At 39.4% G+C, this 25,169-nt stretch overlaps 1 protein-coding gene across 4 annotated transcripts in view; it reads left to right on the forward strand.

The window, feature by feature from the left end:
• Window positions 1–25,169, forward strand: part of LOC140495754 (storkhead-box protein 2-like) — a 313,499-nt gene that overhangs the window by 175,470 nt on the left and 112,860 nt on the right. Inside the window, exon 1 of one of the 4 annotated variants that reach the window (XM_072594885.1) lies at window positions 1,803–1,826. The exons of the other annotated variants lie outside the window; for them this stretch is intronic. The gene's annotated coding sequence lies outside the window, so the exon portion shown is untranslated. Of the gene's footprint in view, window positions 1–1,802; window positions 1,827–25,169 lie in introns of those variants that run through there. 4 annotated transcript variants of the gene reach the window in all.

Raw genomic sequence — 25,169 nt, forward strand, 5'->3', positions numbered from 1 at the left:
CCTCAATTCAGCAACTGCTCATGGTTGAGACCAGGAACGAGCTCTGCAGGGAATTAAGCTTGCCATGGAGCATTGTAAAGAGCTCCAAGCTTTTATTCCAACATGCTGACCCTGGATAAATACAATTCTATATTACTAATGGTAAAGATATTTTACTCTGGCAAACCATCAAATTTTGTTTTAACGAAATGAGTGGAGCTCTTGGCTCAAATACGCAGAATTGTTTAAAAAAAAAACTCCCTTTGCTAAGTTCAAGTTGAGCTGGGTCTGACAGAACCTATTCTGCTTTAGTATTTGGACTTCTCAATGTTTCAAGGAGCAAGTGCCAAGTATTTTCAAAGGAAGTAGCCAATGTAATTGATGGTTTTGGCAGCTGCAGGAAACCTATGAATGTGTTTTGCTTCTGTTGCTATAGTGGTCACACAGGAATGTTTTCAGAAAATCCCCTAGAATTTAAGCCACATACGTGATTTGATCTGAAATAATAACAAGGATAAATGCTTTATTCATGCCACGTGTGCTTGCAAGTGGACATATTAAAAAATTCAGAATTTGTCCTGTGCAATAATTTTCAATTAAATTTCCTTTAATAATTATATACTGTTAGAGAAGAATATGTTCTGCCTATATTTGTGTTAAGAAAAATATGTATTTGTACTATGCAGCATGAAAAGAACCTCTACTAAGGGTCCTGCTTTTCTCTCTTGATTGCTTTCAGAAATTTAAAGAAAATGTTCACCCAATTTTCTTTAAGTAGATAGTGGTGAGTGCATGGAATGGACTGCCAGCGGTGATAGTAGAATCAGATCCATTAGGGACATTTAAGCGACTCTTGGATGATAGTAAAATGAAGGGTATGTAGGTTAGTTTGATCTTAGAGTAGGATAAAAGTTGACACAACATCAAGGGCCAAAGGACCTGTTCTGTTCTCTGTTCTATATTCAAGTTGTGTCCAGGAGCAACTCTGACATTTTCACTTCACGTATGACTGTGACTTACAGTAGCATTCAAATAATCACAAAGTGATGCAGAATGGCCTTGATTGTGGCTACATTCTCCTTGTCCATGAGAGTAAATATGTGCAGGATCCTTATCTTTGCAAAATAGTTCTGCAAAGTATTTTGCACTTATTACCATAATCTTATTGAAGATGTGTGCATAACATTGTTCTGATGAGGGTGGAACCTCATTCTATGTCTATCCCTGTTTTATTGGTGCTTTGTATTTATGTAGTAATCTAGAATTAGTACTGACATTTTTTTTCATTTATTTAATTCAGCCTGTTTGATCCTACTACCGTTGTCTTCTCCCTCAAGAAAATTCAGTGCTGTGTAAGATAACATGTGGTGCAAAAAGAAGAGGGCAAATTTTGTCAGGAACTAAACTGATCACTTTGATTTTTCATTTTGGATAAGATCACTTTCTGACAATCAAGCGGCACTTGTGCCCAAATGCGAGGGGAAAATGGGCCCAGGCTGTTTATTTTCACAGTTTTAACCTCTGACCCTCACCATCCTGAACGGCTGCTGTACCAAGCAATCAGAAAACAGAGCTCTAAGGGACAGGGTTAATTACTTCATGTTGTACTTACTATGAAACACATTTCATCTAACAGCTGACATTTTTACCTAATGATCAATATTCTTGCCATAAAAAATATGAATGTACTCAGGCATGGCTAAGTAATCATTCATTCATTTCCTTAAGGAAGCTACTTCCTTCACAGGAAGCCTATAGGAAGTGATCTTTTCAAAAAGCCTGCTGTGATTTAAGATAATGTGTTCTTTGTCACACATCACCTAGCACATGGGAGGACCATGAAGTGAGTAAGTTGTTTTCCATTTGTGAAATTAACTTTAATCGTTTTTAACATTTAACCTTTAAAATGAAAAAAAAACTGGAAAATGAAGATTGCTGTTTAGTCAAGAGTGAGTCAGCTGGTGGACTTGATAAGGCAGGCAACATAATTCAAGCTGCCAGTTGTCATTGATTTGTAGTATACCCAAAAGAGAACTAAATATTCTAGAACAGTCTGTGGATATGAAGGTGAACTATCTTCAGGGTAGTAGTATTAACATTGTAAATGATTTGGCATAGTTAAGCTGTAAAAATGTCTGGACTGGATGATTTTAATGTTGTGTAATGCTAATGTCAACATGATGTTGATTCATCACCTCTTGAAGATATTTAGTGACATCTGCATTCTGAAGCATGTTGCGTTGATTATCATTGATCTCATGTTAAAGCATTGCCCTGTAAAAGACTATGTCATTATCGTGCCACATTTAAAATAATGCTGAATCTCAAACTGCCTTTGATCATCCTGTTAGTAACCAGAAACTGCACAAGCATTGTTGTACATCAAGATTCACAATGCAGTGTTTCTAAATGTAAATTTTAATGATTACCCTCATCCCCACAGCTGACCTGACAATCATTAATTATGTGAAAAGAATACATTTCACCAGATTTCTGAAGTCTTGCAACACCATTTAATCGAGCTGGGCATAAGCAGTTAAAGAAAATGATAATTCCTTCATTTAGTACAGTTTGCCAAATGGTTTTGATTGCACTAAAATGATCATTTGTTCTAGATAGCTTTATCAAAAAAAACTTTTATAATCTCGGAAGGGTTTTTTTGTACATTGAGCTCATGTTCTTACCCAATGTACATGGATATGAACTTTCCAAGAAGGAACTCTGGTTAGCAATCAGGATCCTAGAGACTTATCCAAACCCAATATCCATGACACTGTAAGTCATGACTAGTAAACTTTTCACTGTACTCATTTGACTACATGTGACAATAAAACTAATTCAATTCAGTTCAACTCTACTGCTGACTTGACTGAAGTCAGCCATCAGCATTGACTGAAGATTGAGTTTAGTGACTACTGATTTGTGGTATACTTACATTTTTGGTGCATTTCCTTACGAGATTATCGAACAGTTCAACTATTTTACCGAGACTTTAGAAAATAATTCAGTTTTGCTTTAATTAGTGGCCTGTCTAAACATTCAACTTCAGTCCTGAAGTACTTACATGGAAGCTGCCAACCATTAGAAGAATTTCCATTGAGAACAGAGTCCTCAGAGCATTGTACATCCAAAGTGAGTTACAGATTTAGGTGCATTGTTATATACATAGAAGTAAATTCTTCATTGTTCATTGAAATTGATTAAATGCTAAATACAAATAGAAAATGGTACTGGGCTGAAAAATGTGTTGCTGGAAAAGCACAGCAGGTCATGCAGCATCCAAGGAGCAGGAGAATCGACGTTTCGGGCATAAGACCTTCTTCAGGCTTATGCCCGAAACATCGATTCTCCTGCTCCTTGGATGCTGCCTGACCTGCTGCGCTTTTCCAGCAATACATTTTTCAGCTCTGATCTCCACCATCTGCAGTCCTCACTTTCTCCTAGAAATGGTACTGCTCAGTCTCTACTTGTATTTACATTTAAAGTCGACCTTCCTTGTGGATAATCTGTCATGCAAGAGATTGATACAGATTGAGAAAATGTAAACTTTAAAGCAATCAGGATACTTTACTGCCAATGAATAAATTTGTCACACTACTAAGAAGAGCTAGAAGGTAAGTCTTTTACTGCAAGATATCTAGCTTCTGACTTCCTCTAGTTGCTACAGTATTTATGTGATAGGTCTAGTTTAGTTTATGGTTAGTGGTCATGCCTAGAATATTTATGGAGGGAAATTCATTGATGGCAGTATCATAAAATGTCAAGATTTTCATAATTTATATAAATGATTTGGATGTGAGCATAAGAGGTACAGTTAGTAAGTTTGCTGATGACATCAAAATTGGAGGTGTAGTGGACAGCGAAGAAGGTTACCTCAGATTACATCAGGATCTGATCAGATGGGCCAATGGGCTGAGAAGTGGCAGATGGAGTTTAATTTAGACAAATGTGAGGTGCTGCATTTTGGGAAAGCATATCTTAGCAGGACATACACTTAATGGTAAGGCCTCGGGAATGTTGCTGAACTAAGAGATCTTGGAATGCAGGTTCATAGCTCCTTGAAAGTAGAGTTGCAGGTAGATAGGATATGGTTGAGGATGATCAGCCATGATCATAATGAATGGTGGTGCTGGCTCGAAGGGCAAAATGGCCTACTCCTGCACCTATTGTCTATTGATAGTGAAGAAAGCATTAGTATGCTTTCCTTTATGGATCAGAGTATTGCGTACAGGAGTAGGGAAGTCATGTTGTGGCTATATAGGACATTGGTTAGGCCACTGTTGGAATACTGCATGCAATTCTGGTCTCCTTCCTATCAGAAAGATGTTGTGAAACTTGAAAGGGTTCAGAAAAGATTTACAAGGATGTTGCCAGGGTTGGAGGATTTGAGCTATAGGGAGACGTTAAATAGGCCAGGGCTGTTTTTCCTGGAGTGTCGGAGGCTGAGAGGTGATGTTATAGAAATTTACAAAATCATGAGGGGCATGGATAGGATAAAGAGACAAAGTCTTTTCCCTGGGTTGGGGGAGCCCAGAACTAGAGGGCATAAGTTTAGGGTGAGAGGGGAAAGATATAAAAGGGACCTAAGGGGCGACTTTTTCATTCAGAGAGTGGTACATGTATGGAATGAGCTGCCAGAGGAAGTGGTGGAGGCTGGTACAATTGCAACATTTAAAAGGCATCTGGATGGGTATATGAATAGGAAGGTTTTGGAGGGAAATGGGCCAAGTGCTGACAGGTGGGACTAGATTGGGTTGGGTACTTTGGGTCGGCATGAACGAGTTGGACTGAAGGGTCTGTTTCCGTGTTGTACATCTCTATGACTCTTATGAGGTAGTTATTCTCTCATGGGAATTCTTCAACTTAGGTTGTTGTCTGGAGCAACTCCAGCAACCATATTCTGGGCTGAAATGATGAGACTCCAATGAACCAGCAGGAGTTTCTACAGATTCAAGGGAGCTTTCCCTCAAACCCCATTGGCTTTAATTTTACTAAGCCTCCTCAGTGTCACATTCAGTTAAATATTCTCCTTTGTCTTAGGCAGTTCCTTGGGGTCAAGTATGACTGACATCCATTCCAATTCACTGGGATCTGAAGTTCAATGGGGAATCTGCATATTCTGTCAGATGTGGGATAGATGGTATTTGAAGGATTGGGTAGATAGGAGGTGAAATTTTCCCAACCCTTGAATGATAGGGGAAATGCTGAAATGTCTGGGGAGAATAAAAAAATCTGATTCTCAAAAAAAAAATTTCCCTTTAAATTTTCCAATGCAAGTTCTGAATCTCATTAATAAGTGACGACGACCTTAATTCCATACATTGGTATCTCACCATATTAGCATGCAGTTCATAATTCTCTCATGGTCTGCCAAAAAAATTAGTTGTCACAAAGTGTTTGGAGGTTTGTACATTCACTCTGTTGTCTCCACAGTTTGTTCCAGACAAGTGATCGCTTGATGTTGTCGTGATTCAGTTGGGAAGAATGTTTTGACGACTGAGTTCCACTATTCCACAAACCATCAAAAATGTGTCATACCCAATTCAACCACCAAAATTATAGATTTGCTTGACTGACTGCTATTCAGGAGAAAAGTAATTCACACCAGATTTTGTTTATAGCAAGAAAATAACTGTTTATTGTGAACAAACTTATTCTTTAACAAATGGTAAATAAAAGTGGATTCCTCATTATTACTATTCAACCTAACCTATATACATTTAAGTCCCCAGACACAAACACATTCATTTGTAAATAAGAGATACAAAAATAGAGAGTTTGGCACAAATATTTTGGGAAAGATTATAAACAGAGAAAAACAAATTTTGATATTCAGGACTCCTAACCAGATGGGGTGGGATGAGTTGTTTATTTTAGTTCTTTTGACTTTTTTGTAGTGATGTTAGCACAATGTTGTCTGAAGACTGAAGCTCAGTCTTTGATGCAATAGCTGTTTGGTGGATGTAGTAGTTTTTCTTATTATATTCAAACTCTCTTTCAGAGTCTCGTGTTTTGTAATTTTCACTGACAAGAAGAGATGCTGAGAGATGGTTGTTGTTGGTAGGCTTCTGAATATCTCTGAATGCACTGTGCTCACTGGCTTGTAACAAACTGTATCCTGACTAATCCAAAGGTTGCAGTTAGGCAGTTGTTCTTTAACACAAAAATTCCTGGTGCAACTCTGTCTCAAAGCCTCCACATCACTGATCCAAACAGTAACAATCTTGTGGTTCTGTTCGCCGAGCTGGGAATTTGTGTTGCAGACATTTCTTCCCCTGTCTAACAATCTTGTGCAGCTAACCTGTGCATCACACAATCCATCAGTCTTCAAGCTGCAAAACTGCTCCTGGTAATTTTAGTCATATAGCAGGCCAACTTTCAATTTTCAGTTTATAGTCCAAAAGTGGAAAAAAGTGGTCTCTCATAATGTGTTCAGTTCCTTCCTGAATTATCCATCTCCATTCTGATAACTTGTAAACTAGGGACTCCCATGGGGTGGGTGAGAGATGTTTGATCTCTTCAGGGATGCTTGGAGGACATCCCTAAAATGTTTTCACTACCGTGCTGGAAATCTCCTTTCGCAACCGAGTTCAAAGTAGAGAAATTGCTTTGGAAGTCTGGTGTCAGGCAGACAAGTGACATGTCCTGCACAGCAGAACTGGCTATGAGTAATTAAGGATTTAATGTTGGATATGTTGTTAAGATAGGTCAACAACAGCACCCACTCCCAAGCCAATATTCAGTTCATTGCTGACTTGCTGTCACTGGAACTCAATGCCACATTTTTTCTGGTATTCAGCTGCTACACTTGTATTAGGAGCAAGGTTACAATCAGACATAAAGTTGAGTGGTTCCAGTGGAAGTTAAATTGAACATCGCTAAGCAGTTTTTCAGTAAATACTACTTGATAATGCTACAGTAAATGCCCTGTTGCTGACATCTTCTGTTGTTTTGAAAATGCTTGCTGCCTATCAGCCTATTATGAAAGACGTGTGTAACAGTTTTTGGAACAGGCGTGCTAGCAATATGCTACGAATAAGGTAATGAGAACATTCAAAGCTAAGGTTGCAGGAAGAGAATGACCAGTCAATCAACGGAACACTTTCCCTGGAAATGCAGTTTATTCATTTTAAATAAAAATTAAGTAGATTAGGTTTTTTTGCAGGAAGTAATATTTTGGGATCAAGCAGCATAATTGGGAAAAAAATGGTTAAATAGTTGGATTTATGAGGCAAAATGTTTCCTTCCCTGCTGTGGGGAAAATGTTTGGAAATACAAACGGAATGAAAAAAAATCAACATTGAGAAATTTTTTGTGATTTGCCAATTAGCCTGAAATTAGGACTTTGCAATCTTGCCATTGAATGCAAATAACTTACTTATATGTATTTGCATCTCATTGATGCAGCCACCCACCTTATTTATACACCACTTCCAATCCTCTTCTCCTTTCCTAAAGGTAGACAATACAAATTCCCAACATGTAAATCAGAATGGTGCCTGGCAGCTGCAGTTTACCAGATGTTAATCCTGGTCAAACATCTAATTGTGTCTTCACAACAAAATCTTTGCATTCTCCATGGACGTCATGCTCCTTCACCTTTTATCTGACAAGCCTGCGTCGACAAACCATTAGTCTCATTACATCAACATGCCTACTTTTGGGCCATTTTCTACAGTACTTCAACACTTTAATTCAAGAACTTTTTCAAGGACACATGCATTTTGTGCATTTGCAAAGATGCATGCTATTGCTTTTAGAACATAGAACATAGAACATAGAACAATACAGCACAGAACAGGCCCTTCTGCCCACGATGTTGTGCCAAATTTCTAACCTAGATTAAGCACCCATCCATGTACCTATCCAAATGCCGCTTAAAGGTCGCCAATGATTCTGACTCTACCACTCCCACGGGCAGCGCATTCCATGCCCCCACCACTCTCTGGGTAAAGAACCCACCCCTGACATCTCCCCTATACCTTCCACCCTTCACCTTAAATTTATGTCCCCTTGTAACACTCTGTTGTACCCGGGGAAAAAGATTCTGACTGTCTACTCTATCTATTCCTCTGATCATCTTATAAACCTCTATCAAGTCACCCCTCATCCTTCGCCGTTTCAACGAGAAAAGGCCGAGAACTCTCAACCTATCCTCGTACGACCTACTCTCCATTCCAGGCAACATCCTGGTAAATCTTCTCTGCACCCTCTCCAAAGCTTCCACATCTTTCCTAAAGTGAGGCGACAAGAACTGCACACAGTACTCCAACTGTGGCCTTACCAAAGTCCTGTACAGCTGCAACATCACTTCACGACTCTTGAATTCAATCCCTCTGCTAATGAACGATAATACTCCATAGGCCTTCTTACAAACTCTATCCACCTGAGTGGCAACCTTCAAAGATCTATGTACATAGACCCCAAGATCCCTCTGTTCTTCCACCTGACTAAGAACCCTACCATTAACCCTGTATTCCGCATTCTTATTTGTTCTTCCAAAATGGACAACCTCACACTTGGCAGGGTTGAACTCCATCTGCCACTCCTCAGCCCAGCTCTGCATCATCTAAGTCCCTCTGCAGCCGACAACAGCCCTCCTCACTGTCCACAACTCCACCTATCTTCGTATCATCTGCAAATTTACTGACCCACCCTTCGACTCCCTCATCTAAGTCATTAATAAAAATTACAAACAGCAGAGGACCCAGAACTGAACCCTGCGGAACTCCACTTGTAACTGGGCTCCAGGCTGAATATTTACCATCTACCACCACTCTCTGCCTTCGACCGGTTAGCCAGTTTTCTATCCAATTGGCCAAATTTCCCTCTATCCCATGCCTCCTGACTTTCCGCATAAGCCTACCATGGGGAACCTTATCAAATGCCTTACTAAAATCCATGTACACTACATCCACTGCTCTACCCTCATCCACATGCTTGGTCACCTCCTCGAAGAATTCAATAAGACTTGTAAGGCAAGACCTACCCTTCACAAATCCGTGCTGGCTGTCCCTAATCAAGTAGTGTCTTTCCAGATACTCGTAAATCCTATCCCTCAGTACCCTTTCCATTACTTTGCCTACCACAGAAGTAAGACTAACTGGCCTGTAATTCCCGGGGTTATCCCTATTCCCTTTTTTGAACAGGGGCACAACATTCGCTACTCTCCAGTCCCCTGGTACCACCCCCGTTGCCAGTGAAGACGAGAAGATCATTGCCAACGGTACTGCAATTTCCTCTCTTGCTTCCCACATAATCCTAGGATATATCCCGTCAGGCCCGGGGGACTTGTGTATCCTCAAGTTGTTCAAAATGTCCAACACATCTTCCTTCCTAACAGGTATCTCTTCTAGCTTAACAGTCCGTTTCACACTCTCCTCTTCAACAATACGGTCCCTCTCGTTCGTAAATACTGAAGAGAAGTACTTGTTCAAGACCTCTCCTATCTCTTCCGACTCAATACTTTTAGCTTGCTTTCTTCGAACTCACTCTCTTTGCATTTACTTGGAGCCTCACAATATTTTCTAGAGCACACTTACTGATGTCTGAACTGACTTACAGTCTGCCAGACTGCGTGTGGGTCACATTGCTTTTCAGTACTCATAGTCTGCAGTGCTCAGTTAAGGGCCACCAGCATCTCTGGCTTGCATTCCTTTTCACTGCAAAGTGAGAGGCAGAGTGTGAAAATCTGTGTCACACCCATACCATATGTCAGCCATTTGCGCTGTGGACATACTACATGGCCTTCAAACATTTTGTGAAAGTCAGAGGGACCAGCCCTTAGTGGGGAGAAGGGGACTACAATCAGTCAGGTAACCAAAAGTCAGTCAAGAGACTTGCCAGGTTCAAGTCCAGATGATTGGTTGTGGTTAGTCAGAAGCTTAGTCCTACCAAATTTCAAAGGTCTGTGTCCTTGCAGTTCAGGGATTTGAGGCATGGTAAGTCTTGGAGGGCAAGACCACAGGTAGGTCAGTGGGGGTGCTGTGGAGACAAAAGCGCAGAGAGTGGGCCAAATATTTCTGCATCAAGAGCAAAAGGAGAAATTGAGTACGATGGAAATGAATGGAAAAGCAGTTATTGGTAATGAAGGAGTTGGAATGGTCCCAATCAGTGTGGAGGAACCACAGAGGGCAGGAAAGGTTAGTAGTTTAGGAATATAAGATTAGTAAAAGCCATATAAAAGACAGAGTTGCAATCTATAAACCTTTGAGAGAGGTGAGTGCAGTGGCAAGTTAGAGTGAATTGTGACCCTGCGAGAAAGTAAATAGTGACAACTATCCTTGTGAAATGCAGAAGATCATTGTCCTTTTTGCTGCAATGTTGGACATCCTGTTGATTTGAGATGCAGCAATGACCTATGCTGCTGCCTAGGGCCAAGCTGTCTTGGTTTGGTGGTGTGGCCTCCAGGAGGAATGAATAATCCTTCTGTCCTTCACATTGTCCACCAGCAACTCCAGGTCAACCTTGGTTAAACAGGGTGTAAACTTTCCTTTGTGTCATAATGGTCAGCGCCATATTGTGAGGGCTGGTTTCCTGGCTTGCATCATCTGAAATGGGGTCCAGCTGGGCTTTAAACATGGCATCAACCTATTTGCATGCATGCCAGATGGTCCCAGCAGCGGTGAGAAATTCTCCAGGAAGGGTGCTTAAGACCCTGGTTGTATAATTAATGAGTGAAATGCAAAAGATTGTGTGAGAAAATTTGCTTGGAATCTTGGCAGATTAACCGCAATGAATCTCACTTGAAAAATGCTTACTGTTGGGAAAAGTCTGCTCATGGTTCCTAGTGTTTGCCACCACTGGGATTTTCTTTTTATCACTTCTGAGTCTTTTGGACACTAGTGATAGAGATTGATTTCTATGGTTAGCCAACAACTCCATTATTGCTGTATCGTAGGACAGTCAGGATGGTGAACCAGATGCACCATGGTAATGTTTGTCTAGCAATGTCTATATTCGGACAGTATGATCCAGAATTCAGTTAGCATTTTTGAAAGGATAATGCCCTATTACAGTAAAAAAAATACTGAAAGCAATGTTTCAGTCTGACTTGAAAGCCTGTTACCATCGTCTGAACAATGTTCCAATTTTGAAGCACCATAAATTTGAAACTTATTTTGAATCCTTTCCCCCACACTTATCCACAACCATGGTGCTAATTTTGGTTCATAGGTATCACAGAAAAGAACAATAAATGTTCTGTAAATTAACATATTATAATACCACAAGATAAATATGAAGGTGAAAGTTTATTGAAAACAAAACAAAAAAATCCCCCAGTGCATCATTGTGTTGCCTCTTTTATCTTTTTAGGATTTTCACTCACCACTTTATTCAGGAATCTGTTTCACATATTGATCAGTCTCTGTGTGAAGGATCATCTTGACATTAAAATAGACTTTGAATACTTTTGAGAAAGATGGGAAGATAATTTAATGAGAATTGATATACTAGAATATTCATAAGGTATGTCGAAGAAAGAGTCACCAAGCTCAGTATGGAGAATAGAAAGAAGATCTACAGTTATAGCACAGATACAACAGGCCTGTTATCCCACTGGCTGCAGTAGAATTTTTGATGGAAAGTTGAAAAGACTTTGCTCTGCAAATTTTAAATGCATATCGGGCTGATATGAAAAGTGATTAGGTTTTGCCTAATATATTATCTATTGAGATTTAACTTGCAATTGCTTTAATGAGAATTGCTAAGCCATGTGCTAACAAAGAAATAATAGGCTTTCAAAATAATGTTGATGTATTGATTAAATGGCAGTCGGGTAACGATCCCATTTACAATGGATCGCCACTAAGTGGAAAAGGGAAATGCAAAAGCTGGAACCATTTTGCTAACTACTGCTTAGAGCAGAAAATAATAGGTCTGAAATTTGCTTTCATAACATATTGTAAAGTAAATTGTGGCATTATTGTCTGGACATGTTGCAGGGAGCTTGAACAGCGAAGTTATCAAAACTAAATGTTTTAGCATTCTTCTGCTTAAGGCTGAAGGATTAAGAAAAAATAATTCTTGTTTCCAAGGGCAACAGTCCATCTGCACAATCAGTCACATTGTGCAATCCTCAGTTCAGCAGTATCTCTGCACACTAAATTAGCAAAATCTGATTCAGAATGTTTTGGAATAGTCAGTTTAGAAGCTTTCATGTTACGGGTGAGTATTTCCCCACCCATTCTCTTGCTGTGCCTTATATATAATTCTTTACATAATATGTAGACAGCTCCTCTCACTTTTAAATCAGCCTTCCACTTTTTCTTAACATTACCAATTTATTTAGTCATGGAGTTTAACAGCACAGAAGGAGGCCTTCAGCCTATCAGTACTTGTTCTCTAAGGTGGCTGTCCATTTAATTACTTTTTTAGTTTTTCTTTCCTTCAACTCCTTTACATTTTCCTTTTGCAAATATTTATCTACTTTTCCTGTAAAAGATTATTTTATATTCTACCTCCACCATAATGGATACTTTGCAGTTTAATTTTTAAGGCATTTATACCTTTGTGTTTTGCGCAGGGCAAATCGATGAAACTGGAACTGAGTACTTAATTGGAAGGGTTTTAATACATTTATGCATATTCAAAATGCTTGGAAACTTGTGTTTCTTTTTTTCTTCAGTGGATATAATTCAAGCATACATCTATAGCCACCGAGACAAGATTATTTTGTACAAAAAAGGCCTGAAAAAAAAGGTTTTTTTAAAAAATGAGACAGAATTCACAAAGCAAGTTTAAAAAAAAATATATTGGTCGGAGTTGGGTGCCGCTGGCTGGGCTCGTGTTTATCGCCCAGCCCTTGTTACCCTTCAGAAGGTGTTGATGACCTGTCTTCTTGAACAGTCCCAGTCCATTTGGTGTCGATACACCCACAAAGCCATTAGGAATGGAGTCTCAGGATTTTGATTCATAGACTATGAAGGAACAATAACATATTTCCAAATTTGGTTGATGAATGATTTGGAAAGGAATTTGCAGATGGTGATATTCCCTTGTATTTACTGCCTTTGTCCTTCGAGACGGTAGTGGTTGTGGGTTTGGAAGGTTTGGTCCAAAGACTGTTGTTGAATTTCAGCAGTGTATTTTGTAGATGGTACACACTGATGCCAGGTGTTGAAGGGTGTGGATGTTTGTGGATGTGGTACAAATTAAGAGGGCTGCTTATCCTGGATCATTCAGGCCGGTGGAGAGTGTTCTTTCACATTCCTAGTTTATGCCTTATGGATGGTGAACAGGCTTTGGGAAGTTAGGAGGTGAGTTACTCTCTGCAGGACTCCTAGCCTCTGACTTGCTCTTGTAGCCACTGTATTTGTATGGCTAATCCAGTTCAGTATCTGGTCAATTGTAACCCCAAGGATGTTGAATGTCAAGTTGTTTATTTAGCTGGTTAAACACAAAAGCTAATAGAAAAACATAGATATCATGAGTGCCTCAGGACATCTTAAAGCACTTTACAACCAATAAAGTCCTTTTGAGGTATAGTCACTGTTGCAACAAAAGAATGAAACTGAATAATTAGACAATGGATGATCTCTGTTCCTGCCCATCTGGGTTCATTTCTAAAAGCATATAATTCAAAATCTGAAAAGCTATATTTAACTTATTTAAAAGTGAAGTTGTTATAGACCCAGAAGACCATAAGACTGCTTCTAATTACCAGGACCCAAGTTTGCATCTTGCCAGTAGTAGTCAATTAAGTGGCCACCAAAAGCAACCCACTCCCAGAGGACCTGAAGCCCAGCAGTGGTAACAATTGACTGACCAACAATGGAACTCACTCCCAAGGAAATGATTGAGGCAAATTAAGTAGATGCATTTAAGGAAAACTATGTAAATATTGATGGAGAAATGAGTAAAAGGATTTGTTGATTTAATGATATGAAATAAGGTTAGAAGAGATTGGAATTATTGTTCCGTGCTGACAACTTAGTCCAAAGGGCTTGTTTCCATGCTGTATAACTCTATGACTCTAACAAACTCATGTGGAGTATGAACAGAATCAAAGACCATAACCAAATGGATTGTTTCTCTGTGTAATATTGTACATAAATATACATAATATTGTGAAACCTTGTGCATAAGTAGAACAATCAGTGGACCCATTTAAACCATATCTATTAATCCAGATTTGCCCCAGATCTTTAGTACATATTTGAGCCTATTTACGTGTTTGTAGTTTTGAGCTAAAACTCCCATCTCTTGATAACAGATTTAAAATCAGTTGTGCATCCTGGAGATTATCATTAGAATGGTAATCCAAAATCTCCTGTGATTTCTAAGGGAAAACAAGTGCCTGGGTTGTGCTAGTAATGCAATACCATGTACAAATATGGCATCGATATTGGTTTTTAGCTGCTGACTGTGATAGAGTGGGTTCTGTACATGCAGTGGCAGCATCAAGATAAGTTAATGCACTGCCCCAGTGAAAACAGGAGGGTCTCTTGTGCATCATATTAAACGTTAGGACAGAAAGGCAGTCGATGTCCTATCTCAAGCTGTTGTTATTGTGACTGGGGGATCTATTAATCACATAAACAAATTTTCTTTCTCCAGAATGTTGCAAGCTATGAAACACTGCTGATTTGTTTTCTGTGAGTTTTGTATGACATTTTGGTCAGTATACAAATGAAATGTAGAGTCCTGATGATACTGTGCCATTACTTCATCACCAAAATATGTTGCTGCTCCAGGAACTAAGAAAGACTGACTACATCCAAGAAAACTTAGTCCTAAAAAAATCATTTAAATAAAACAAATCTGGCAAATTTATCTCACATTACAATATTGACTCCATTTCAAAACCAAATTTAATTATCTATAAGGCAGTTTGGGACACACTCATGTCCTGAAACAATATAGAAATCCAAGTATTCCTTTTTTTCTAAAAGTTGGGAAGAGATGAATGTGAGAAACAGAATCAGTATATATGACTATCTTTATGTATGGTCCAGTAATCAATGTTCTCAGAACATCAATATTAATGATTCTACTGTAGCTCCAATGAAGCTATATTTTGCACATGGCAACCTGAAACACAACCTAATTATAAAGTACGTGCAACACCACGTACTTTAAGCTGGAGAAAGAAATCCAATCAAGTTGGTGAACTTGATGGAACAGGCTACCAGGGTTAGTGCTGGAAGCGAGTACATTTTCATCATTTAGGAAACATTTAGACAGGTACATGGATGGGATAGGTATGGAGGAATATATAACCAAAGGCAGGCAAATGGGACCAATTTAAATTGTGAAAACTGGGTAGCATGGGTAAATTTGGCCGAAGAGCCTGTTTTCATGCTGTAGACCCACTATGACTCTCTGACTCTATCATTCAGTCTCCACTACAATTGTTGTCGATTGTTGTTGGGCCAAATAGCCTGTTTCCACACTGTAGGGAATCTAATAATTCAGCCGATTGAAATTTGTATGAACTTTTTCGCTTAAGAAGGAGATGGCAGTGGGGAAAGCTTATATTATGTGAAAATATAATATTTGCAATAACCTATCACAAACCTTTTCAGCGTAAAGAATTGCTCACTCTGATGCATATATACTCTGCCTTAGTTGGTGTTATTTTTGTCCCTGAATCATAAGGTTATTGTTTTCTTATTCTCCTCCAGCATTAAAGCATTTAATCCACAGCATGGTACTGGGGACAATGCTGTATTGAAGGTACTGTTATCTAGATCAGCTGTTAAATCAAGGCTATCCCTCCCAGCATAAGTGATTATTGAAAATACCAAAGCACTATTTAAAGAAGAAGACTCATTCCGCTGGCCTGAATTGTAACAATATCTGATTAGAAAGACAGAGAAATAAGCATAACAAATTAGGTGGGACTAACACAGACACTAAAGATAATGATCATTGAGAGATCTAAGCAACTAGCAGAAAAGGCCAAAAAGAACTACTTTGAAATTAGAATATACCTTTTGCCTGGCAGAAGTTTCACTGGCAAGATTTATTGGGCCAAATGGCCTGTTTCAATACTGTAGGAAATCTAATAATTCAGACGATCGAAATTTGTACAAACTTTTCGTGGAGACAGTACACATTTGCTGCTAATCAAGCACTGACAACAAAAAGGAATAAAGAATAGTTACTAAAGTAAGGCCTGGAAAGAGATGTAGTAATACCTCAGCTGGGAATGAAAGCTGTTCATTTCAGGATGAATACTTGAATGATCCAACTGATGAGACATGGCAAAGATTTTGATTTGATTTGATTTGAAAAGTTATTGTCACGTATACCTAGGTACAGTGAAAATTTGTTTTGCATACAATTCAAGCAAATCATGCCAGACAAAGTGTGTTCGGATAACAGAACAAAGCAAAGAATGCAGCATTATGGCTGCAGAGAAGATGCACAAAGAGTGAGATCAACATTAAATTAAAAATTTGTGAGGTCCATTCAGAAGTCTAATAATAACGGGGAAGAAGCTGTTCTTGAATCTGTTGGTACATGAATTTAAGCTTTCGTATCTTCTGCCTGATGGAAGAGGTTGGAAGAGATTATAATTGGGGTGGGAGGGGTCTTTGATTATGTTGGCTGCCTTCCTGAGGCAATAAGAAGTATGGATGGAATCAATGGATGGAAGCATGCCTTGCATGATGGACTGGGCAGTCTTCACAAATCTCTGTAGTTTTTTACTGTCCTGAGCAGAGCAATTACCATACAAGTCATGGTGCATCTAGATAGAATGCTTTCTATGGTGCCTCTATAAAAATATTTATCACATGAATACCGTAGAAACCAGCAATAAAGCAATACTTGTAAAGACAGATACTCAGAGAAATAAAACATCCTTATTGATAAACCTTTAATGAAGGATTCTTTTTAAGCTTGAAAGAATAGGAGAGAGATGAAAGAAATATCCATGTAAGAGTGAAAACTTCTCAAATAATTTGATGAGATAAAACCTCGCAGCTTCAATAAGGAATCTTCACCAATTAATTAAGGTATAATGTTAAATTATACAGCATCATATGAAAGTGGGAGGAACTGAGAGAAAGGGTTATTAACCATATTGTCAAAGCAGGAAGAATCCTAACAATATGAAAATAAGACCCTTTCACTGAAATTTCAGAAGGATTAGGGACACTCATAATACTTCTCAAAAGATATTTTCTTCCTCCTGATGCAGATATTTTCTGCAGGATTTTAAAGTAAAACTTCAAATGTTGATGGAAATTCTATTTTTACTTATTAAATATTACATTCTTAGCTCTTCTTAAATAGTCTAGAATAGTTGCAAATAATATCAAACTGGATTCAATTACATTTGTATTATATCTTTTGATAGTTTTTGGCACAGAATTAGAATTAGACTTTATTGTCAAATAGATTCAATGACAACAGTGAAAAGTTTATACCTCGCCACTTATAGCACCATCTTAGCTGCAAAGGTACCGAGGTACAGCCTCTTTACTTAAAAGATCTTAGAAAATAGTATAAGTAAAATGTCCAGCAATGCAGAAATAAAAGGCCAGAACCACAGTTTTCCAACCTATACCACGCTAGCACCTAGCCCCAAGTCCACATCGGGCCCTGGTTCCAGACTGCACTGGGCTTCACCCTGAGGATCATGAGGCTGGGAGATCTATGCTTCTTCATGCAAAGCGTATTATGTATTCATTTCCGTTAATAAAATTATAAAATTAGTAAACAATTCCTATTTTTATTGTCACAACTGAAAAGAAACCTACTCTATATACTGCTTAAATGGGAAAGTATATATTCTGGAGAGAGAAATCTCAGATCTTCAGAGTATTTGATTTGTTGCATTACTAAGGCTCATCAAAATTATGCAGGCTATTTGGAGGAATGTAACAATTCTTGGACAACTTCTTCCTCTGTGGATGGTTATGTCAATCCTACAGAACATGTAGAAACATTGTGGGATTAACTTAATTCGAACTCAGCAGACAGAAATTCTCAAGGAAAGACCCCTGATAAAATTAGTTCTAAATAAAAGTTAAAAACTATACACAACATGCCTAACTCATTCAGCAAACTTGTCTTTCATGGTTACTATTTGTGGGATCTTGATCCATGCTTATGTAGTAACTAAGAGCAGTAAGAATATCTAAGAACAATAGCTAAATGCTATTCTAGCTTGTGTAAGTGCACTGGATTGAAGATGGCTATACCTACAAGGATATGTTGTATTGTGAGTTAGCTCATGACGAGAAACCAGCAGTCTGCCTAAAATTTGGATTCACGATTACTGTAAAACAAGACTTGAAAGCCCTCAACATTGATCATGGCAAGTGAGAAAACCTTCGCTGACAATTGATGCAATTGGCAACACCAGCTGTGGATAGGAATTTGCCACACCGTGACATGTGGTTTGAGAACCTCCAAAGCTTATGTAGTTTTGCAAGCAAAGCATCAGCAGAGATCACCCACAGTCCCAGCAAGGGCCAACCGCCGACATAGCACTTCTGGTGGATGATCCCTTTCAAGAATTGATTGGTTTAGCCATGAAAAGAAGTGCAGCAGATGACCTCATCTGACCTCAAAGATGTCCTTCCTGAGGTTGAATTGCTGCCTATCTCACAGACAGAAGAATGTCAACCAGGTTGCATCTTTTATGCTTTGGCAATGCAAACAAGAGAGCTAATATGGATAGCCTCCCGATAATACTTACTTGGGGCATTCATTAACCAGTTGCCAACCCCTGTACATTGGCTCATTAAGTATGGAGCAGATTGGTAGAATAAAGAAAAGCTAACTTTGGTGATATTGCAATGACAGAGGGTACACTCCAGCACATTTGGTTAACTGTCTGCATTGTGGGAGAAGAAAGGATTCGGCCAGAAAATAATTGTAACAATTATAACTTAAAGTTGCAGACAATTCTCTGTCCCTTTCTTTAATTTCAAGAAAATTGACCCTTTTAAAACAAAAAATGTTATACTTAACTCTGTATCTACTCTCTGTTGTATCTTCCCTGGGAGTTTCTGGTGGGACAGTAACTCGTCTGTATCTGACCCATGATGTAGTGCAGGAGTGGGGTCTAGCCATTTGGCATCAAGCAATACTGTGGAGAATAAAATATTGAAGTTTCTAGAAAACAGAGACAGAAGATGCTGAAAGCATTTAAGTCTGTCTGTGCCAAGAGAAAACAGATGAATTAGCACCTAAGAATAAATCTTTACACTACTTGAAACCCCAATGGTGGGATACCAAGCCCAGTGCTGGATCTAAGAGCACTCTGGGTATCCCAGTTTTTGTGAGTTACTTTGTGCTTTTATTTTTGGCTGTTAAATCCATTTTTTGAAGGCTGTCAGCAGATTTGCTCTATGCATCTGCTGTGGCCTTTGGAAAGCACGACATCTGGGAGAAAGCTTATTTTCTCAACCAACCAGAAAAAAGCAGTTCACTAATGTCAGTGCTCCTTCAATACAAAGTGCCTAAAATGAGCCAACAATGACACCATACAAACGCCAAGCAACAAAGGACACTGGGGAAGTTGCTTGTCATGTTTATAATATTCTAGGAAGCTGTTGTACTCAAATGGAAATTGGAAAAAAATAGTGCATTTTGAGAATAGCAATAACTACTTGTTGTTTTTTATTCATTCATGGGATGAGGGCATTGCTGGCTAGGCCAGTGTTTATTGCTCATCCCTAATTGCCCAGAGGAGATTTGAAGAGTAAACCATATTGCTGTGGTCTGGAGTCACATGTAGGTCAGAGCAGGTAAGGACAGCAGTTTCCTTTTCTAAAGGACATTAGTGAACCATCTGGGTTTTACCCAACAATCAGCACCGGATTCATAGATTCTTAATTCCACATATTTATTGAATTCAAATTCCACTATCTGCCATGGTGGGATTCAAACTCGAGTCCCCAGAACATTACCTGGGTCTCCGGATTAATAGTCCAGTGATAATACTACTAGGCCATTGCCAACGGTGGGTTATTACATAGTATATTGGGATCCTGGTACTTTGCAACAAATCCTATCGCCATTGATTTTTATAATAACTTACGCATGCTACCAGTAGTACTCGTGGTGGGGAGAGATTGCTTTGTATAGTGCTACCTGTATCTGCCATCTTGTGAGTGATTTGCCACATAGAGTTCTAGAATAAGGATGCACACTGGTGAGCCCTATAATCCTGAAATGCTCAAGACCCTGACAGTGTTGCGAGGATCCAATATTTGGGCAACAAATATTCAGGCAACATTTCGGCTAGTCGCTGAAGTGAAAGAAAGCTAATAGCTACAAGGTGAACCCTGCGCTGATATTGTTAAAATGAACCAGTATTCTAATTATAGGTGAATTAAATGTTTGGAAATATTGCAAAGTGTCTGGAAGGACTCAGCTGCTTTTACAAATGTTTTGTCAAGTTTGTGACAGAGAAGCAACTGAGACTGGCAGGATACATCTTTCGACTCACAGATATATGACCAGCCAGAGTGGCAGTAAAATGGAAGAAGAGGATGGTGCGGGTTAAAGAACACCCTGCCAACTTACATTTAAGGAGGACTTCCAAGAGCAGGACAACAGGCATGTGACCAGTGGTGTTCCAGAGGGATTGGTACTGGGTCCATTTTTGTTTGTCATTTCTATAAATGATTTAGATGAGAATATAGAAAGCATGGTTAATACGTTTGCGGATGGCACCAAGATTGGTGGTATAGTGGATAGTGAAGAAGGTTAAGTAAGATTAAAAAGAGATTTTTATCAGTTGGGTCATTGAGCTGAAGAAGTAACAAAGAAGATTGATGAGGGCAGAGCAGTAGATGTGATCTATATGGACTTCAGTAAGGCGTTCAACAAGGTTCCCCATGGGAGACTGATTAGCAAGCTTAGCTTTCATGGAATACAGAGGGTGGTGGTGGAGGGTTGTTTTTCAGACTGGAGGCCTGTGACCAATGGAGTGCCACAAGGATCGGTGCTGGGCCCTCTACCTTTTGTCATTTACAGAAATGATTTGGATGCGAGCATAAGAGGTACAGTTAGTAAGTTTGCAGATGACACCAAAATTGGAGGTATAGTGGACAGCGAAGAGGGTTACCTCAGCTTACATCAGGATCTTGACCAGATGGGCCAATGGGCTGAGAAGTGGCAGATGGAGTTTAATTCAGATAAATGCGAGGTGCTGCATTTTGGAAAGCAAATCTTAGCAGGACTTATACACTTAATGGTAAGGACCTTGGGAGTGTTGCTGAACAAAGAGACCTTGGAGTGCAGGTTCATAGCTCCTTGAAAGTGGAGTAGCAGGTAGATAGGATAGTGAAGGCGGTGTTTGGTATGCTTTCCTTTATTGGTCAGAGTATTGAGTACAGGAGTTGGAAGGTCATGTTGCGGCTATACAGGACATTGGTTTGGCTACTGTTGGAATATTGCATGCACTTCTGGTCTCCATCCTATCAGAAAGATGTTGTGAAACTTGAAAGAGTTCAGAAAAGATTTACAAGGATGTTGCCAGGGTTGGAGGATCTGAGCTATAGGGAGAGGCTGAAAAGGCTGGGGCTGTTTTCTCTGGAGCATCAGAGGCTGAGGGGTGACCTTTTAGAGGTTTACAAAATTATGAGGGGCATGGATAGGGTAAATAGACAAAGTCTTTTTCCTGGGGTCGGGGAGTCCAAAACTAGAGGGCATAGGTTTATGGTGAGAGGGGAAAGATATAAAAGAGACCTAAGGGGCAACGTTTTCACGCAGAGGGTGGTACGTGTATGGAATGTGCTGCCAGTTGGAATGTGATGGAGGCTGGTACAATTGCAACATTTAAGAGGCATTTAGATGGATATATGAATAGGGAAGGGTTTGGAGGGATATGGGCCGGGTGCTGGCAGGTATGACTAGTTTGGGTTGGGATATCTGGTCGGTATGGACAGGTTGGACCGAAGGGTCTGTTTCCATGCTGTACATCTCTATGACTCTAAATACAAGGTATTGCATTTTGGTAAAACAAAGACAAGACTTATACAACTAAAAGTAGGGCCTTGGACATTGTTGTAGAACAGAGAAAGCCTAATGATTCAGATACATAATTCTTTGAAGTTTGCATCACATATAGATAGGGTAGTTAAGAAGGTTTTTAGCATACTGACCTTCATTGCTCAAACTGTTGAGTATAGGAGTTGGGATGTCGTGTTGAGGTTGTACAGTTTGTTGGTGAAGTGTCTTCTGGAGTAAAGTGTCCAGTTCTGGTCTCCCTGTTCTAGGAAGGATATTATTAAACTGGAAAGGGTTCAGAAGAGATTTACCAGGATATTGCTGGGAGTGGATGGTCTGAGTTATAAGGAGAGGCTATAGATAGGCTGGGACTTTTTTCACTGGAGTGCAGAAGGTTGAGAGGTAACCGTATAAGGTTTATAAAATAATGAGTGTATAAATAAGGTGAATAGCAGGTTTTTTTCCCCTAGGATGGGGGATTTCAAGAATGGTGCATATTTTTAAGCTGCAAGAAAAACGGTTTTAAAAAGCCATGAGGGGCAATTTGTTTACACAGCGTAGTTCATGTGTGGAATGAACTTCCAGAGGAAGCGGTGGATGCAGGTACAGTTACAATATTTAAGATACATTGTTTGGGTGCAAATGGGCCGAGCACAGGCAGATGGGACTAGCTTAGTTTGGAATTATAGTTGGCATGGAGTGGTTGGACCAAAAGGTCTATTTCCATGCTGTATGACTCTATGACTTTTTTTTAACATGTGGGCTGGAGCATAAAAGGTTGCAAAGCATCAGTCGAGTTGATATAATCTTCTTCCTGTCCATTGAAAACTTTTCTCATGTAGTACACGAATCATAGAATCCCCACAGTGTGGAAACAGGCCCAACAAGTCCACACAGACTCTCCAAAGAGTAATCCACCCAGACCCATTCCCCTACCCTATATTTATCCCTGACTAATGCACCTAACCTACATATCCCTGAACATAGTAGGCAATTTCACATGGCCAATTCATCTAACCTGCACATTTTTGGATTGTGGGAGGAAAACCAGAGAACCCAGAGGAAACCCACACTGATGTGGGGAGAATGTGCAAAATCCACACAGACAGTTGCCTGAGGCTGGAATCAAACCCAGATCTCTTGTGCTGTGTGCAGTGCTAACCCCTGGGCCATCATACTGCCCTAATGAATCTTTTGGTCTGTTTGAAATTTGACATTCTGTCCTGCTGAGTGCAAGACAAAAATGTTTGACATTATGTCTCTTTTTTTCAGCAAATCTCGTATTTATGTAGCATAATATATAGCAGGAGGAGATGGGGGCATGGCTGTAATTGCACTGGATTAATAATCAAGGGGCCCATGATAATGCTGTGGGGACATGATTGAAGTCCCCCTCTATGGCAAAATTACTGATAGTTAAACTCAGTAAGGGTGCCAGTGAACCTTATTGACTGCTGTCAGAAAAAAAACATCTGGCTTACTGATGTCTTTGAGGAAAGAAAATCTGTCATATTTTCCTGGTCTTGTATGCACATGCTTCTAGGTCTATAGGAGTGTGGTTAATTCTTAATAGCCCTCTTTAATGACCGACCAAGCTACTCAATTCAAGAGGGATGGGCAACAAATGCCAGCCTTGCCAGCATTGCCCAAATCCAATGAAAGAATAAAGAAAACTTTTAAGACCACAGCACTTTATGACCAGTGCAGTACATTTGAAATACAGTCAGTGCTGTAACATAAGCAATGATAAAACTGCATTAATAATAAAAAATAAAATGAGTGTAATTATATTAATTATTATAGAACAATTGCTCATTATGTGTCATGTCAATTGTATGCCAAAAGCAAAAATGGTAATTCATATGTGGAGTAGTTGGTAAAGCTGGACCAACACATAGATTAACTTTCCAAGGAAAGGTAATGAAGGAAGCCAAAAATACTTTTAAAACAAATCCATTTTTAAGTTATTTACTTTCTGTGGTCAGGGTTAAACTAGGGAAAGTACTTTGCTCTATGAATGGCATTGATTTCCACACTGCTCAACTAACGTTTGGTTCCATGTCTGTGATTGGCAGTAATGAGAAAAACAGAGCATTCCAGAGGTCAGAGTCATTTTTAAATTAAAAGAAAACACCATTGGTAATGTCATTTCCCACCACAGAAATCATATATGCTGCAAATGGATTACTGGAAAACCGGCATATTCTATCATAAGAAAAATCAAATTGCGAGTAAATCTGCTTTAACACTTGCTACTATAGTGAAGGATTAAATGAGGAGATTTTAATAAATATTTTCTTTTCCCTATGGGCTTCAGAATCATAACATTATGGGGATTTAATGGGATCGTGAGCCTGATTGGCTGGGAACCAGACTAGTTGAACTCCCTTCCCAGAAGGGCCCTTCTGATTAGTTGCCTCCATAATTGTCTTACTGAGAGTGACAAGTGAGCTGCTACTGTCCTAGTCAGAGTTCAGGCAACTCTGGAGCACCCGAAAGAAGCCATTGGTACTGAGACAGGCTCAGACAATGAGGGCACCAAAACCTGGAGGCCCAAACATTAAAACTTAAAACAGCTGTGATATAGGCTAGTGGGTGGTTGGAGGTGGAGGAGAAACCTGATCTCAGCATTGTGTTAAACCTCTCCCATTGATGGCTTGTCCAGCCTGCTACAAGGATGCTGTTTTCATTGAGCTGCCAGGAGACTGCTCTGCCACTGGCAAAATGACAGAAAGGTCACAGAGTCGGCTCCAACTGGGGCCTTAATTATTGGCAGCCTATATCCATGGAGCAATCTGCTGATTTTGTTCCCATCTCCCCATCATGGTTAGGTCTCCTGATGGTGGAAAAAAAGAAAGGTGGCTCTCACTGTGTTGCTTGGCAGACATTCCTCCCCATCACTATCAAGCCCACCAACACAGGGCAGAGAAAATTCTGCCGTTTGTGTCATAGAGATTTTCAACAAATTTATTTGAAATCAGCTTTATTTCCTCAAAACATCATGATGAATTGACTTCATTTGTTGTGCATACCCTAGTTTTGTTGTACTTTATATCTCCCTTTTTCACTACCCTCCACCATTCCAATTTTATCATGCTGAACTGTTTTTTTGCAGTTTTTTCTAGTGAGAGAACTTTGTGAGTAAATTGGTTTGGACCCAATCTTCATCTAGCATTATCCTGAAGGGGATCACCTAAAATTGATCCAGGCATCATCTTAATATTTAAGGGAAATGTTGTCCCTCATTGTGCTTTCAGAAGCGGCTTGGCAAT

The sequence above is a fragment of the Chiloscyllium punctatum genome, chromosome 2, assembly GCF_047496795.1.
Source record: "Chiloscyllium punctatum isolate Juve2018m chromosome 2, sChiPun1.3, whole genome shotgun sequence".
In the NCBI taxonomy this organism is placed as follows: Eukaryota; Metazoa; Chordata; class Chondrichthyes; order Orectolobiformes; family Hemiscylliidae; genus Chiloscyllium; species Chiloscyllium punctatum.